At 29.5% G+C, this 16,961-nt stretch overlaps 1 protein-coding gene across 1 annotated transcript in view; it reads right to left on the reverse strand.

The window, feature by feature from the left end:
- LOC129965706 (ligand-gated ion channel 4-like) overlaps positions 1 to 15,525 on the reverse strand; it is a 113,987-nt gene extending 98,462 nt beyond the window's left edge. The window contains exon 1 of the mRNA XM_056079829.1: positions 15,319 to 15,525. The gene's annotated coding sequence lies outside the window, so the exon portion shown is untranslated. The remainder of the gene's footprint in view (positions 1 to 15,318) is intronic.
- Positions 15,526 to 16,961: the final 1,436 nt, after the last annotated feature.

Here is a 16,961-nt window from a genome sequence, read left to right on the forward strand (position 1 = left end):
TTCGAAAAGATTATTCACATGACAAAGAATTACAAAACATTTATTTAATACAATATTTTTTTTTATATTTAATAATCAGTGTTTTTATTTTTCATGAAGGTTCTTTTCTGGTCTATAAAAAACCCCTTCGGGAAGTATTGTGTGTTGCACATCTCTGAAAAACTTAAATGTCCCGAGGATAAAGTGGATCATCATAGATTTGTTTTTGAAAAGTAAATTGCAATTTTTCCTAATTTGGAAATTCTTGTATTAGAAGATAAATAACAGATAGAATAACAAATAATATTATAATATCAACTTGCAACTCCCGCAATAATTTTCGTTATGTAATAATTTAATGTGATACCTTTATTAGAAAAAGACACTAAAGCTTGTTTCTTTTTAAATTTTAATTGGATTTATCATGTGAGAACATGATGTTTTGGTTTGGGGTTTATGAAGCCTCAAAATATGTAGACAGAAAATAAAGAGCAAGGGTCGTAAGAAGTTATTGACCCAAGAAGCACAAAGAAAACGGGAATCAACGCGAAAGAGTGAAGAGTGATACCGAAATATATATGGTATATATATATTTATTTACTTTTCATTTTCAATTTCAATTTTGCTAGTGACAAAAAAAAAAAGTTTTGGAGATCGAAGGATTTAAAATACAAGCAGCGTTTTTTCTAAAAAATTAAGATTGTGCAATATAATAGGCACATGACGATTCCAAATCCATTTAAATCAGATTTTCGCAAAATTAAAATTCCGGCCTCGAGAAAGTTTTAGGATCTCGAACAATTTTGTAAGAAATAAGAAAGGGGGAAAAAAAACCCATAATTTTTTTGAATATTGATGCATACGTAATCTGATAGTCATGTGATTGTTTCAAACCGGTTTAAATTGGTTTTTCACGAAAAAATTTCTTGCTAGAAAAATTTTTAGAACTCTACTGATTTTGAGATGGTCAAAAAACATTGCTTTTCTATATGTAGATGATTGCGAAATATGAGTCATGTGTGAATATTATTTGGGGGGGTTGGGGGGGAATTGATTCCACGTGACTTTAAAAAAAATAATGCTCTCACTTGATCACTTGAAATTTGCGATAGCAGATTTCAATTTTTTTGTAATGTTTGTTTTATTCTTTCTTTTGAGTCTTTGACAACAGTTAATGCGTTGTTAAAGAAATATCCATATCAGATAAAAAAAATACTCTAATTTCCGTGAAAAACAATTTGGATCATTATGTGCTAGCGCGTTAAATCATTGGCTTGAATCATCATTGAATTGACATGCAATGTACAGCGGCAAGAAAATGAAATAAATTAAGAAAAATTCATATGCGAAATTTCTGGAAAAGATCGTCGAACTTTGCAATTTGTATTCCCAGGTAAATATTAACCAAGCATCATTTTATTTTAAAATCAATCAGTACGTCGCAGGACATGGATCCTTTGTAGCCTTTCTGCAAGGTTTAGTTTATATTTCCACGATCGATTTGTCTGAGAAGGTGAGGATATTCCAGATATTATATAGCTATCAGTTTCGTGACAAAATATTCTCATATCGCCAGTGTCAAAAGTTTAAAACTTATTGACCGGTAGCGAAAATATCGCATGAAACTAAACATATTTGACATGAATAAGGAATAAGATGAAAATTATATTCATTACTTTTACCTGACTTAAAAAATAAGATCATCAAGCGTGGGCTTTAATCGTGGGCGTTTGATTGTGTAGCATTCACTGAAGGTTATTTTTGGATTACATACATTATTAACTCATGCATTAATATTTCTTTGGCTTACATTTATGAAAAGATGTTTTAATTAAACCTTATCAATTAGGTTTCATCCAAGTTATATAATAATTTTCATAAGGTATCATTCCAAAGATTTTTCAGAACGAACTCCAACAAATATCAATAAAAAACAACTTCAGATTGACTTGGCAGCTACTTAAGACTGCTAGGTTGAGATGGGGTGCAAGCAGATTTATTAATCCGCAGTTCTTAATTGCCGAATAAAAAGGCTTATAAAAAATATAAATTCTGTAATTAAAAGCATTGAGAAATGCTAACATTTCATCAAAAATAATTTATAGTTCCCAGTTTCTTTATGTTCCCTTAGTTTTTACCATATTTATAAAAATGAATATCTGCATCTACAATTTCAACCGTCAATTTTCAAATTTCAATATACAACCGTCCATATCGAGCTGTATAGAATCATAGCATATAAATAAAAACAAATCCATATTCAGAAAATTAATAAAATAAAAAATATTATCCTAAGACAAATCCTAAAAATGAGTTGAAATGTGAAACTAAAATGACCATTGTATTTAAGGAAATACCTCATTATGTAATGCCTAGGCCTACAAAATACAAAATCCTCCTGTGCATAATAATTAATCTAGAATTAACTCAAAATGTTCTTAATACTTATTTAAAGGAAATTCTTTAGATAGGATCGACGAGACACGCAATAATATCAAGAAAATGGATGAGCTTGATTTGATAGCATTATTACTTGCTTATTTTTGTTCTTTGAAAATGATTATACCAATTATTAAATTATCCAATGCTATATTTTAATAATTTGAAATTACAAAGTGGCAATTCATAAATATCATTTTTGGTGAATCAAAAATACTGATGACCAAAATTAAAATTACTAGCATAAAGCATGTGATATCTTGAATAATATTTGCGTATTTTATTGACACGCCCAATAACATGAAACAGTCTACAATAACATAATATAATGAGAAGTAAACAATTTTCTCTTGTGCAAATGCGATCGAAAACTCACACATGCCAATAGATATTTTCAGAATCATGAAGTATTTTCTCCTATTTAACCAAGTTGATAAAATAAATTCTCGAAATTGCTGAGATGAAAGATTGACATAGAAAACATCTTTAGTTTTAAGATGATCATTGTAAGTAGATGTTATTCAATAGACAAATATTTCAAGCAGTGACATCCAGGTTATGGAACCAACTCCAAGCTGGATGTGTCATACTAAAGATAATACGACATTAAATGCATAATTGCAGAAATAAGATAAATGAGCGCCTCTAGATATCTATTTTACATCTATTATCATAATTTTTGTACCAATTATATATAGACTTTCATCGAAGAAACGCTTTTCCACCCATTTACCAGCTGTACTCCACAACGGCATTACAGAATACCCCTAACTTTTAAGGAGAAACGAATCTACTTTTGTGCAGTAAAATCCAAATCTTCTTCACAGACCAGTCTTGTTTCGGTACACAGAGTGATGGTTTATCAGGAAAAAAAGTTTCATAGACATTTTCATTCCTCCAACATAACAGAAAGCAATCATTTCAATGGAAGTGTAATCCTTGTATTGGAAAGTGTCATATTTGGTGTTGACTAAACGCTGCATGCCTTTGGTCTGGATGCTATAGCAGGACAGCTTTATTTCTACGATGTTTTTGAATCTTATGCGAAAATTGAGGGATGTTACGAATGATTTTCTTACTATATAAGCTAGCTAAAGGCCATAGAGTCGAGTTTGTTGATTTTCTGGAGGGAAACGGTATTCACTGAATGACATGAAGGTCATGAGTTCGCAATGTCTAAAGCCCACATAGAATATTTTGTATGTTCTACGATGGGCTATCAGCATTCCTTCTCAGTAGTCTGTAGGCTTTCAGATCCTTATTTCTAGAAAAAGGGATAAAATTCCACAAGATAAGATTAACTACTTCGAAATGAGAGCTATTATGGTGATGGTAAAGCATTATCTGTTGACCACGCTCTTTTTTTGGCCATATTTTGATGTTCTTTCTAAAACGGAACAATTTTTAAAATCTACTTTTTTTCGGTTTTATAAATGTTGCTGCCTGATAATATTGGTCATGCGCGTAGTAAGATAGAGCAAAAATAGTTTTTTAAAAATTGCAATTTTTTTTCATGTCACTATACCACAGAAAAGTTGAAAAATGATGAAAAATGAAACTAGGAAAAAGATTAATAAAATTGATTGATATCTTCTGCTGAGGTTGAAAAGTTCGTAAAATATGACAAAAATCGAACTCCTTTTTATCATTTTTCAAAAAATTCAAAGCTTTTTTCTGATTTTTTTTTTATTATTGTAGCATTATTAATTTCTCAGGTTTTTATGTGCAATAAAATTTAATTTATTAAAATCGGTCTATAACATCGAATAGCGTTCCTCCAAGGTATACAAATATATATACGAAAGTACTTCACAATGGAAGTTTGTTTCTAATCGTCGCATATCTTATGAAAGAAACACAAATAGTTCGATATATATTCATAGCAAAATATTATTCAAATTTTTAAATATTTACTAATTTTCTTTGTTCATAATAGCCTATCGCAAAACACTAAGCTTCTAAAACTAAAATATCGTTTGTTATTAAAAAATAAATGACAAAAAAACAGAACGCAACAAAAATTTAAATATATTAAAGAAAACGCTTCAGCTATTAAAACATCTATATGCTGGTTGTTACTTATGCTTTATTTTTGCATGGCATTTTGCGCTTCCTTTCCACAAGGGTTGTTTCAAATCTTAATTCATAAGAGAACTCGGGCATTTGAACAATACTATTATTTTCGAATTTAATTCCCCAAACGTTTCGCAGTACTTTTGATGAATCTTACTTTTTGGACTTCGAGATGCTGACATATATATGGAGTAAAGCACTCTTCTCCTGTTTAAATAATATTTTTCTTATTGGTTGGTTGGTCATAAAACTATTAAAAACTAACCATTTAAAAGGATAACATATCAAAAGAATAACTTAATCGAAATTTCTAGCTTTTTAAAAAAAATAAAAATGTACCGTTAGCAGAAATTGTAAGAATAACACAGCTAATTTCTCGGTACTTTTATCTCCATATATGCTCTTGAATTTGCCTTTGAAATATTTAAAATAAAGAAAATACCTATTTATTTTAATGTCATGCTGTGGCATTTTTCTTTGCAGTTCGCATTAATTATAAAATAGGAGTATGGATCAAAGGTTAATATCACTTTTTTTACTTTATAATCTTTTTACTTTACTTTTATTAAACCTTTACCATTATTTAGATTATTATTATTATTATTTTATATTTTGTTTTTATTTCCCTTTGCATTTTCATGTCGTCTGAATCGCCATTCTAAAGGAAGCATTTTCACCTTTTGTGAGATAATGATTATTATAACAGCCAAAACCATATATAACAAATATCCCACATTAATTTTTATTAATTATAACCAGCTTATAACTATTTTGGAACTTCCTAAGCACTCACATAAGTATAATTATACATCTTATCACTTTTGGGGGAGGCTTAAGGTTAAAGATGAATACGATAGTCATTTATATCAAATAATGTTTATAATAAACACGGATTTTCAATTATCCATTCCAGCTATTTGTTCACCCATTATCTTTTAAGAAATTATTTTAAAATTATCCAAAATTAAGTAGTGACATCATCACTTCTTATTAGACAATATATTATCACTTCTTATTAAACAAATACTGACGCCCTTAAATTATTTTCACTCTTTTTATCAGCTATATTTCTGAGTTTCTTTAGATATAAACTAAATATCTGGTAGAAAAATTCTTCTTAAACACTTATCTAACTTAATTTATCTCCTATTTATAAGAATGGTACATGGCAACAAATTATTCTCACTTCTTCATTTGCCTACTTGACAAACATTTGTATATTTGTGCATTCACAGTAGCAAAGCAGTTTTTAAAACTTGACAAAATTTAACTATCAGTTATTAAAATTTTAAATTAAATTTTTATTTAATATGAAACACGCTATTTGATATTGGATTTCTGTAAAAAAGATTATAAATTTCAAATAAGGATGAGTTATAAAACATATTAAACACTAGCCGCCTTTGGCGACCAGCCGGTTCGCCAATCTTAATGTTCGTTAAAATTTTAATAATTAAATAGTTTATGCAATTCTTACTTTAATAGCTTCACCATCAAAATATTTTCAAACTTCAAATTTTGTTGGCCATATAATTCACTCATAATATTATAAAGGCCTTCGGTCATAACGTAATATGCATCTCTCTAATTTTCTGTTAGCTCCCGTGGATTCTATGATTTAAATTAAAGTGTAAAGCATTAATCTGCAATTAATATAATAATATTCTTTACTGAAACAAAACTTTTTTTTTTATAATATGATTACTGAAAACAAAGTCACTGAACGTTTCAACTTTATGGACACTAAAGAATATATATCTTAATTTATGTAATATCTCAAGAATTTGTCAACAAAATTTTCTCAGATTCATCATGAGCAGATCGATTCATTAACAATGTGTAATTTTAAATGCATCAAATACTAAGAAAATAAACAGAATCGTTTAGAATGATCGGTCGAAAACAGGTTAAAATAAACTACTTAAAAAACGATATACTTAAAACCATAAGCATATACAAAAAATATATAACTAACATAAATACAATTTAATTACAGAAGCACATAACTAACTTAAAAATAATTTAAATTAAATTCGAATCCGTAGAAAATATTTGTCAACAATCAGAACACAATGCGTATGCCTGAATTTTTTACGCCAGTTGGGGTAACGCTATGCAGATTAGACATTTTTAATTTCCTTTATTCTGTTTTATTTTATTCAAAAGTACTTCAGAATGAATCTGAAACATGGATTAATTGACAATGTTTAATTTTAAATGCATCAAACATTAAGAAAATAAACAGAATCGTCTGAAATAATCGGCCGAAAAATGTTAACCCTAGATTCATTAGTGTGGGAAAAAAAACAAAAAACTGAAGCCTTACTCATTTGGCGCTGGGGAAAATGAAAAGATTTAGGCGGGAAAGTTAGTTTTTAATTAATAATTAAATTTCTAATTAAAAATTCAAGAAAAGGGACCCTAGCTGCACTTTCCCGACCTCCAAGGTACACATGTACCTAATTTGGTAGCTGTAGGTTAAACGGTCTGGCCTGTAGAGCGCCAATACACACACACACACACACACACACTGAGCTTTGTATAAGTGTAGATTAAAATGAAAATACTTTTGTCAGAAAACTGGGTTCAAAACAAAAATCTAAAACTCTGAGGAGGTTGAAAACAATACGATAATTAAATAAAGCTGCAGCTATAAAATCCATATAATTCCTAAGCATTCACTAAAAATTAAAATATATTATCAATGGGATTAATAATCTTATTTACTCTGATTATTTATGTCATTTGCTAAGCGCTTTTATAATATAATTTTTGATTCTCAATTTTTTCAGAAAAAAAATAAGTTCTTTCTCTTCAGTAGTTTAAAAAAGCTGTTTTAAAAATTTATGATTCATGGTAACTGTATCTACAATCGAATTGAATTCGCAAAAATTTTAAAAATGTTTGTGTATAAATGTATGGATTTGAGTGTTTCCTCCATAAAACCTAGAAACTGCGTTTACAATTTTTTTTAAATATATGAAACTTGAAGATATTTCCAAAGCTGGATCTTTAAAGCCCGCTTTATATTTTGGCTCATAATGGTGATTAATGACTTTATTCTAAAAATTCTTTTACCGATTATTTCATAGATGTCTAATAACAAGGAAAATTGCTCGTAAAAATAACTCGATTACAAATAATCAAATTATATTGATAGATTCGAAAAAGCATTAGCAATAGCTCAGACCCAATTTTTATCGTTCTTACTTATCTTTGTTCCATCATTTAGTAGGTCATCAGTTTTCTCTAAATGTTGATTCTCATCTAAATTTCTTCGCTTTTGTGATGGGAAAACAAATATCTAGTTCAGTGCCTTACTTTTTCTAAGACTGAAAGCTGGATATCTTATTTACTAATGGACTAGACGTTTTAAATTTAATTGCTTCTCTTTTTTTCCCATTCAATTGATGAATTTCTTCACTAGAACAATTCTGATTGTTCACAAATGAAAATACAGGAAGAATTAGTATGTTTTCTCCGTTCACCCTTTTCATTTATCATAATTTTGTGAGCAAACCATTGATTTTTTTTCTGCATAATATGCAACTAAATTTAGTCGAAGGGCTTTAATAAAATTCCTTTAAAAACATCCAGTAGGAGTCAACTTTTCCCACGAAGGATTTGTCATATTTATTATTTAATTTCGTAATTTTGACGTTTTTCAGCGACATCATAAAGACAACAACTTTAAGTAATTCAAAAATTATTTAAAAAAATATATCTATTGTATGAGAGGAATTTGATTTAAAAAAGTTTTCTGCGTGATTCGGAGATTAAACTTGACTTATTTGGAGAAAGAAATTTTTGACTCTAAAAGTTGATATTCAACCAAATATCAATAATAATTTTTTTTTGATGATCACAATGCTTTATCTATTTTGTTACGTAAAAACTGAAAGGAAACAAAAGAAACTATTTTTCAAAATAAAATGATTAAAAATCAAATATTATTTCAGAAGCGAGTCTAGATTTTCACATAGACATAATATTTTAAACACTGCAATGAAAAAATATTTGAAGGTAAAATGCATGCGTTTAAGCATTGGCTTTGTATGTATAATTTTAGAAATCTTTACTAGAGAAGAAAAAAAATGTAATTAATATGATAAAAAATTTATTACCTTTCAAAACTTTTTGTTAATGCAACTACTATTAATGTGAACTTTTTGTTAAAGATAAAAATTTACAGACCCTTTACAAACCCGCTGACAGTTATCTGTCAGCCATTTAAGCCGAGTAAGCATCTCTTGTTTTTACAGTGGTTCCAAATAAGGCCAAGAGTTCGACTTAACTACTCACGCGTCGCAACCCTTTTCACGGGGCGGACTTCATTCATGCATTTCATTCGCAGATCGTAATTTAGACCTGAATCAGAGAACGATCACCTCTGAACCAATACACTCAGTGGTATTACTCTAGACATAGAAGACTTTGTGACCAAGACAGATTTATAAGTGCGTCAACCACCACCACACACGGAGAGTCTTCGGCCGACGGGGTTCAAACTCACAATCTAAAGGATGCGAGTCCAACGCCCTACCAACCAGGCTACCCCAGCCCTTAAAATATATTTGTGAATTGTAATAAACAAATCTAAGTTTTGTTATGGTTTATTGGCCTCAAAGCCATTCGTTAGCTCTATTGTGCCAAACTAAAAAGAATAAATTCCATTTATCTGATTTAAAATGATTACATTATTATCCCACAAAACAATATCTGGCTAAAATGTAAATGAAGAAAAAGGATTATGTTATATTAATGTAAACAACATTAGCACGTTCATGTTGCCACGACTCATGCTTGAGATTTAATTACCTATCTATTTATACTGCTTTTTCTTTCTATCCCTTAATGTAGTAGAGAAGAGAAACATCTAATTAGAATGTAGGTATAAATCACACAGAAGATTCATGCAGCAGTCAATGTATTAATCTAAGAGCATAATGAAACAACGTTACTTCATTTTACAGAAGGTAAATGAAGTAACGGCGATTTGGTATTTAAGTTTGTTGAATTAGTAAAAGAGCTACACAAATATCAGTTGTCATTCCGAGTTTATTCTCTTAAAATTTAGAAACATCAAAGCAATCTATTCTAAGAATATAAATTACTATTTTAAAAGTATCACTACTTAAAATGTAGTGAACGTAAGAGTGTAGAAATGTTTCTATAAGTTCATACTGGAAAAAAGAAAGCTTATCGAAAAGTGTGGTACTAAAGGTATTATAGAAAATTAATTTTCAGTTCCAAAACAACGTTTTCCGCTTCATACATAGTTTAAGGGCGTGGTCTCCCCGAAATTTTCTCACATACTCTAGTAAATGTACTTAACCGTATGCCATTTCGGAATAATAATTTGTAAGAGTAAATTATTTTGAATATTTTTGGCGATTTTTTAGCGATTTATCTTTGGGATGTAATTAATATTTATCAGAAAATTGAATTGCATTGTGGACGCCTTTTCTCCGACTAGTTGAAACTAAAATTTAACACCGAATTAAAATTGCAGTTACAAAATCACATGTTTAGTTTAGTTTAGTTATATTAACGTCCGGTTGTAAAGCAATACTAGGGTTATTTTGGGACGGACCTCATAATTTTGAACAACGTTCAGAGGACGAGACCTGAGCTGGCAATATATTTTTGTCGTACAAATATGATCTAAAATAATATTTTCTTCCGTTGCGATAAGATGTGTTTCATCAAAGTTGGTTGACAAAATTGATTAATAATATGCTGGGAGAGCAGTTGTTCGCCGAAGATGCCTAAAAATAGTAAATCAACAGCTTTAAGAATTACGATAGAAAATTTTGTAACACATTTTTGATATCAATGTTCTTTCATGTATAACTACAATCAAATAAATTGTTGAATAAAATGTTTAAAAATAACTACATAAAAAGAAACCAAAAGAAATAACGGCTTCAAGAATTAAGAATCGATTTTTGGCGAAAATATCCATTTTCTTTTTATTCAGCATTCTTTATTTCTTAACAGTTTTCTTTCTAAAACCGTTTTGTTTTGCACGCATTCTTTCCGAAGTTGTATTTATTTTTTTTTATATTTTCATAATTTACTTTCTAAAGCAATTTCCACAAATTCAAAATTTTGGAAGCACTTTCTTACAAATTTTTTTATAAATTTAAAACTCAGCATATGTTTTTGCTGGAATTCGGTATATTTTTTGGATATGTTTCGCAGTTCTTGAATTGCAGAATAAGCAATCGATTCGTTACAAAAAAGATTTTATAGTTATCGTAACGCTTCATAATGTAAAAAGTTTGAAAATTTCTTGTCATTTAATAACATTCCTAATACATGAAGACTGGATAGAATTGCAGCTCATTTCTTATTTCAGCTAGAAAATATCTTATCTACAACATTTTGAGCAAATCATTGATAAACTTCTACACTAATAGGTTTTTGCTTTACATTTCATTTTATACAAAAACATTTCTGCAATATTTGAATTTCTGCATTTATTTGAAAACATTTCTCAAAATATTTTTGACTTTTTACTTACTATATAGGGTTATCGGTTAAATCCTTTAAAGCCCTTTAAATTCAAAACAGTGCCTCCTATAGCCTGGGAAGTAAAGTATATTTATAGAAATACGCTATACTGAGACAGGTTACAGCACCCTAGGGGTGAAATAGGTTACAAAATATTACTCAAAAAATAAAGAGAATCGGTGAAAAAAGTACAATGAGAAAAATAAACGCTTTACGATAGTAAAAATACAGAAAAAATTTCATTGGTTTATCTGTAAAATAGGCGGAGATATTTGCGATTAAAATTAGGAAATTTCTGTGATTTGAAAAAAAGAGTAATCTAAAACTGAAAAACGTATTCTCATTAAAAATGTATTATATGTCCGTTGAAAAATTTATTCTATAAATGTATTAATATAGTTTTTTCGAATTAAGGAACGGCAAGGTAAACATTTAAGCAACGAAGAAAGTTAAAAATATTAAAAAAATGTGAAACGCATTCGGTGGGGGGGGGGGGAGATTTTAGAAAATAATTTTTTCAGTTTTTGGACAAACCCTTTTCAAATCACAGAAATTTCATAATTTTAAGCGCAAATATCTCCACTAGTTTTATAGATAAGTCGTCTACGGAACTTCTTTTCTGTATTTTTATATTATAATATAGCGTATATTTATCTATTTGGACTTTGGGGTCGATCTCCTTTTTTATAACATTTTTTTATTTCTCTACAACAAGAGCAGTTGTAGCCTGTCTCAATAAATTTAGTATAATTTAGCATAGTTCTTTGTTTCATTATTTTACTATAGATTATATTATTACTTCTCGCAATACGAACCACTTTTTTGAATTTAAAAAACTTTAAGATCGATCACCCTGTGTATATAGTAATATATATATATATATATATATATACAGCCTATAAAAAAACTAATATATAAAACTATAAATATAGATAGATTAAAATTTCACAGGTGTTTTTTAAAACTTATCTTTAGCAAAATTCAAAGATAAAAATATTTTATGGCATTTTCAAAGATTTCAGCTTGAATGTTATAACATAGCTTAAACACTTTTTGTATTGAATCAAAATAATCTATAACAAGAATCTCAAAAATTTAACAGTACATTACATTAACGACGTTCATAGATTGCCGTAACTCTGCTTAGACTCCAAGTAAACAAGCAAACCATTTTTTCTCTAAACGCAATGACAACATTCCAGCTTGTCTCCCGAGACCGCGAATTACCTTATTCATCAGAGTAACTAACTGAAAAACCATCCTTTGTCGTCTTAACTATTTTTGGTATTTGAGAATGGATGGAAAAATCCATCCACAACACGTATCTGAAATACCAAAAAGCGTCAGGGCTTCGATCGATGCAGAAAGCGATGTTGATTTCGATTACGAGTGATTTATCTTAATCGAAACTAAATGATATGTCTTTCTGTCGCCCCGTAGGGCTATCAACAAAAGAAATATTTTTAGCTTTTGAGTTGGCTTTCGCAGAAAATGGATGTACACCATCATTCGGATTGCGGCAGTTAGTTCTCTGTGAAATTCATTTTATTTCTCGAAAAATAAGTTTCAGAGTAGAAGATAAAGTTGAGTTAATCAAGTAGAGTTGACGCGGATTATTTATTTGGGAACTTTTATACCAAATCGAATTTCTAAAGCGCAAAAAGGAAGTTCTTACAGGAAATAAGATTTATTTATCTTTCTAAGTGATTCTAGAATTTTGTCCGAGAAGTAAGGTAATATGGTAAGCATTAAAAGTGATTTTTAAAATGATATTTAACAAAAATTATTTTATTTGCTTTTTTAAATAATAAGCTTACAGGATTTGCATTGATGCACATTCAATTCAAATGGATACGATTTTGTAAAACGATGCAACTAAAAGCCTTCTTTAAAAAGGATTATATTGATTTATTTGCATAATTTTATTATTTTCTATTACGTTTGTCAAAAAATTCGATCAAGAGATTTTGAAGAATATCCAAGTCTTTGGTCATCTTGAAACCAAAAGAACAATTTACAGAATTTTGCGCATAATTCAAACTCAATTATCAGGGCCACGGCGGCCTGGTAGTAAGATATCGGCTTCGGAACCGGTGGGTTTCAGACTCGAGGCCCGATTCCACCGAAGAACCGTCGTGTAAGTGGGCCTGGTGTACGTTAAATCCGTCGGGGCCAAACGCCCTACCGCTGGTGTGGTGTGGAAGTTTGGAGAGGGGTGCCAGCTCAGGTGTCATCCTCGTCACCTGATCGTGGTTTAAAATTACGAGGTTCGTCCCAAAATAGACTATATGTTGCTTTAAAAGCGGGACGTTAATATAACTAAACTAAACTCAATTATTACATTGAACGTATGAAAACAAAATTATTATAGATTTCTATTGGAATACGTCCTTCAAGAAGACCATTGCATGATCAGGCGTAAGATAATACGATATTTCATTGCAGCAATAAAGTAAATAAATGAAATCAGTTGTTTAGTTTTCAAATCATAATTATATATCTGATATGAAATTAAACAAAATCCTCTACAAGTTAACTGTTACTCTGTCGATTCATGCATCCATCAAGGCGATGGTTCAATCGAGAGGAAGATCTCCTCGAAATTTTCTCGCATTACGAATTGTTACTTCCCTCCCCACCCCGCATAAAATTGTGTGCATTATAGCACAGCTACGAGTGCCACGAATGCCAAGATTTTTACTGTCCCGCTCAAAAGAATTATAGGCTTCATAGTATAATAAATAGTACGTCATTGGCGATGTATGGTTCCGGCAGGATCCATTCAAGTTGGATCCTTGGCTATTTTTTGGCGATTAATCACTGGGGTGCGGCAAATGAATAAGTATCAGGAAATCGAATGTTATTTTGGATGCCTTTTCTTCCGACCTACTGCATCCAAAATTTGGCATAAAACTACAATTGTGGTCATAAGATTACATACAAATTTCATTTACTTAAGCTATTGCTACTTTAATTATCGCGCTTACATGCATGCAAAAGTACTGATAGACGGTCAGTCTTTTGACGTATTTGGTTCCAAATTTGGTAGTATCAATACTTTAGATTTTAAATTTGTATACCAAATTTTATCTGTCTTTCTCTTTTCGCTTTGTAGTTGCATTAATTTATACTCGGGCAGAGGGACAGACAAACTTCCTCGGAATAGATTTCTTTCAAAATTTCATAGAACTCTACAAACTTGTGTAAAGAACATATACCAAATTTCATCCATGTAGCAAAATACGCACTTGAATTATTCTATCCGCAGACAGACAATTTCAAAAATGTCGATTTAGGGATTTTTATGGACACAGATTTGAAACGAAAAGATCCGTCAAAATCTCAAGTTTGAAGTTTTTGATGCTTGCATTACTTTATCGCTTAATATTTCAATGCCAATCAAATTTGGTATATTATTTTGGTATCAATATTGCAAATTTTTATCAATTTTTAGACCAATCGGTTTAAGGGAAGAAATCAAAAAACTCCTTTAACGATTCATTTCAGTACAAATCAAAGAAAGACACAAAACGTCCAATATTATAGAAATGCATAGAGAAATCGAGAGGAAAAAAATTACACTATCATATCAATTGAATTTTTTTAAGTAATGATTCCTAAGAATTTCGAGAAAAATCTATTTCAGAATCCTTCTTCACTTATGGAATGACTAGGCTGGATTTGACCTATTTTGTTATGGTATACCGATGCTAGGTCATATTTCTTCTATCTAATTCTAAAATCATCCTTTTAAAAGCAATGACAGATTTCAGCTCATTCAATCTAAGAATTAAATTTACTTAAACTTGTAGTGAAGCCATAGGTCAACCATCTTACCGAAAAAAAGCAACAGCCAAAAAACAAGATATACAAACAATTAATGGCTTAATCGAGATGCAGCTAAAAATATTTTAGGTTCTACAGAATAAAACTAAAGATTCAGAAAGATTATTGGACCTTTAAGCTTAAAAAAACATTATGTTCGAATATTGACCAAATCAGCGCATGCTTCAAATATCTGAAATATAAATAGATTTCCCATAAGCCTATTTTTACGGAAATACAAATCTGTTTAAACTTTTGATTTCACATCTATTTTTAAAAAATTTCTAACTGGGATTAATAAAAAAGAAGATACTAATTGATCAATATGAATATTTGACAATATATCTTGAATATTTTTGCTATATGCCACTTATCAATCAAAATTCAATAAATTTTGGCCTTGGAAAGTTTACGCCATAAATTATAACACAATATGTAAAAAAAAGTAATCGAAATGTTAAAATAATAAACAAAGCTTAAAAATACCTTAAATCCAGTTTCTTCATCAACTCCAAAATCGGAAGTCCTTCGGATGTGTAGTCATCAGAAATGGATGCAGATATTTTTCTCACATATTTAAATAATAGAATTCAGACACGACTTAGAGAGGCATTTCATGAGAACAAAAATGTTTGAATGAAGTGTAAAAGATTCCACTCAAACATACTCAGATTTGAAATAGCTTCGCTGCTTGGTGACAGTATTCCTCGAACAAATGCCTCCGGGTGTAAACAAAAAAGTAATCGCCAAAAAGATCACGTGAACGGTTCACCATGAGCTAAATTTTAAGTACATATCCTGGTTTATAATACAGACCATATTAGGACTTTATTTTGATAATCTTCCAACATATAGGTTATATTTTTGGTGACACTTTTTTTTGTACAAATCTGTTAAAATGCTTAAATCCAAAACGTTTTTACCAAAAAAATATCTTTTTTTTCTTTGGACGAGAAAAAAAGAAGTATTAATTGATCAAAGTGAAAGCAACTGTTATTTGTACGCATTGGCGACATGGCTATTTCACGCCAAAGCTTGGCAAAGTTGGCCGGTAAAAAAAATAATAATAAACGCCTGAAATTTTAAAATACAGTATGAGTAAAAAGTGTTTTACCCCTAAGTGATTATATTTATGTGGGCTGCATGGAAAAAATTTTCATATTCTTATTTAAACGAAATCCATTTTAAAATTTCATTAATACCATTAAAATAATATTTTTATTAATGTACTCTAAATAAATAGTAAAATAGAGTAATAAATTTCTCTATTCTTTTAAATATGTCAATTAATAATAAAGGAATATATATGTTTCTAAGTGTATATATTGGCATTATAAATACATTAAGGGAATTGTTTAGATAATGTCAATTATATACACAAAATTCATTTAGAGAAAGTTTATTTAGGAAGTTATAATAGGCCAAACCATTTGACCTAGAGCTACCACATGTGGCAAAAACTTAATTTGGAGGGTAGGAATGCGCACCTCGCAGCGATTTTGCTCTGTTTTTGACATTTTAATTAATTTAAAATTAATTAATTTTAATTAATTTAGTATTTTTTTCCTAATTACATTACAAATTATTATCACAAAAAACATTTTTAAATCGTTTTAAAGTTTAAAAAATTATTTTTCCAATTATGCCAATTTAGTTGCGATGCAAGTTTTTACATAGGTTTTAATAATTTTTAAGTATTATAAACTACGATATTTTCATTGTGGTAAATGAAACCGGAATCGTTTTCATTGCTGCTACTAATAATTCATTCCTAGATGTTTTTCCATTGTTGATGATAAAAATATGAAGATATGGCTAAACTGCGTGCATCTTTAAACACTTTTGGTCTTTCCTGTAAATTCGGATGCATAAAAATATATTATTGCTGTTTTAGCTTAACGCTTTGCTGTCTTATTATAGTACGCTGAATTCTTAATTTCTCGTATACGAAATATAGTGGAAATATTATAATAATCAAAAAGTTTGAACTCAAGATTTCTCTGAGTCCGAAAAAAAATCATTTTTGATCCTACATTTGTGAACACGACAATTAAATAAAACTTTAAGCCAGACGGTTCAAATTTGAAATTATTACAACCAAATTTGTAGACATCTATCAAATTTGAAAC

Source organism: Argiope bruennichi, chromosome 1 (genome assembly GCF_947563725.1).
Source record: "Argiope bruennichi chromosome 1, qqArgBrue1.1, whole genome shotgun sequence".
Lineage (NCBI taxonomy): Eukaryota > Metazoa > Arthropoda > Arachnida > Araneae > Araneidae > Argiope > Argiope bruennichi.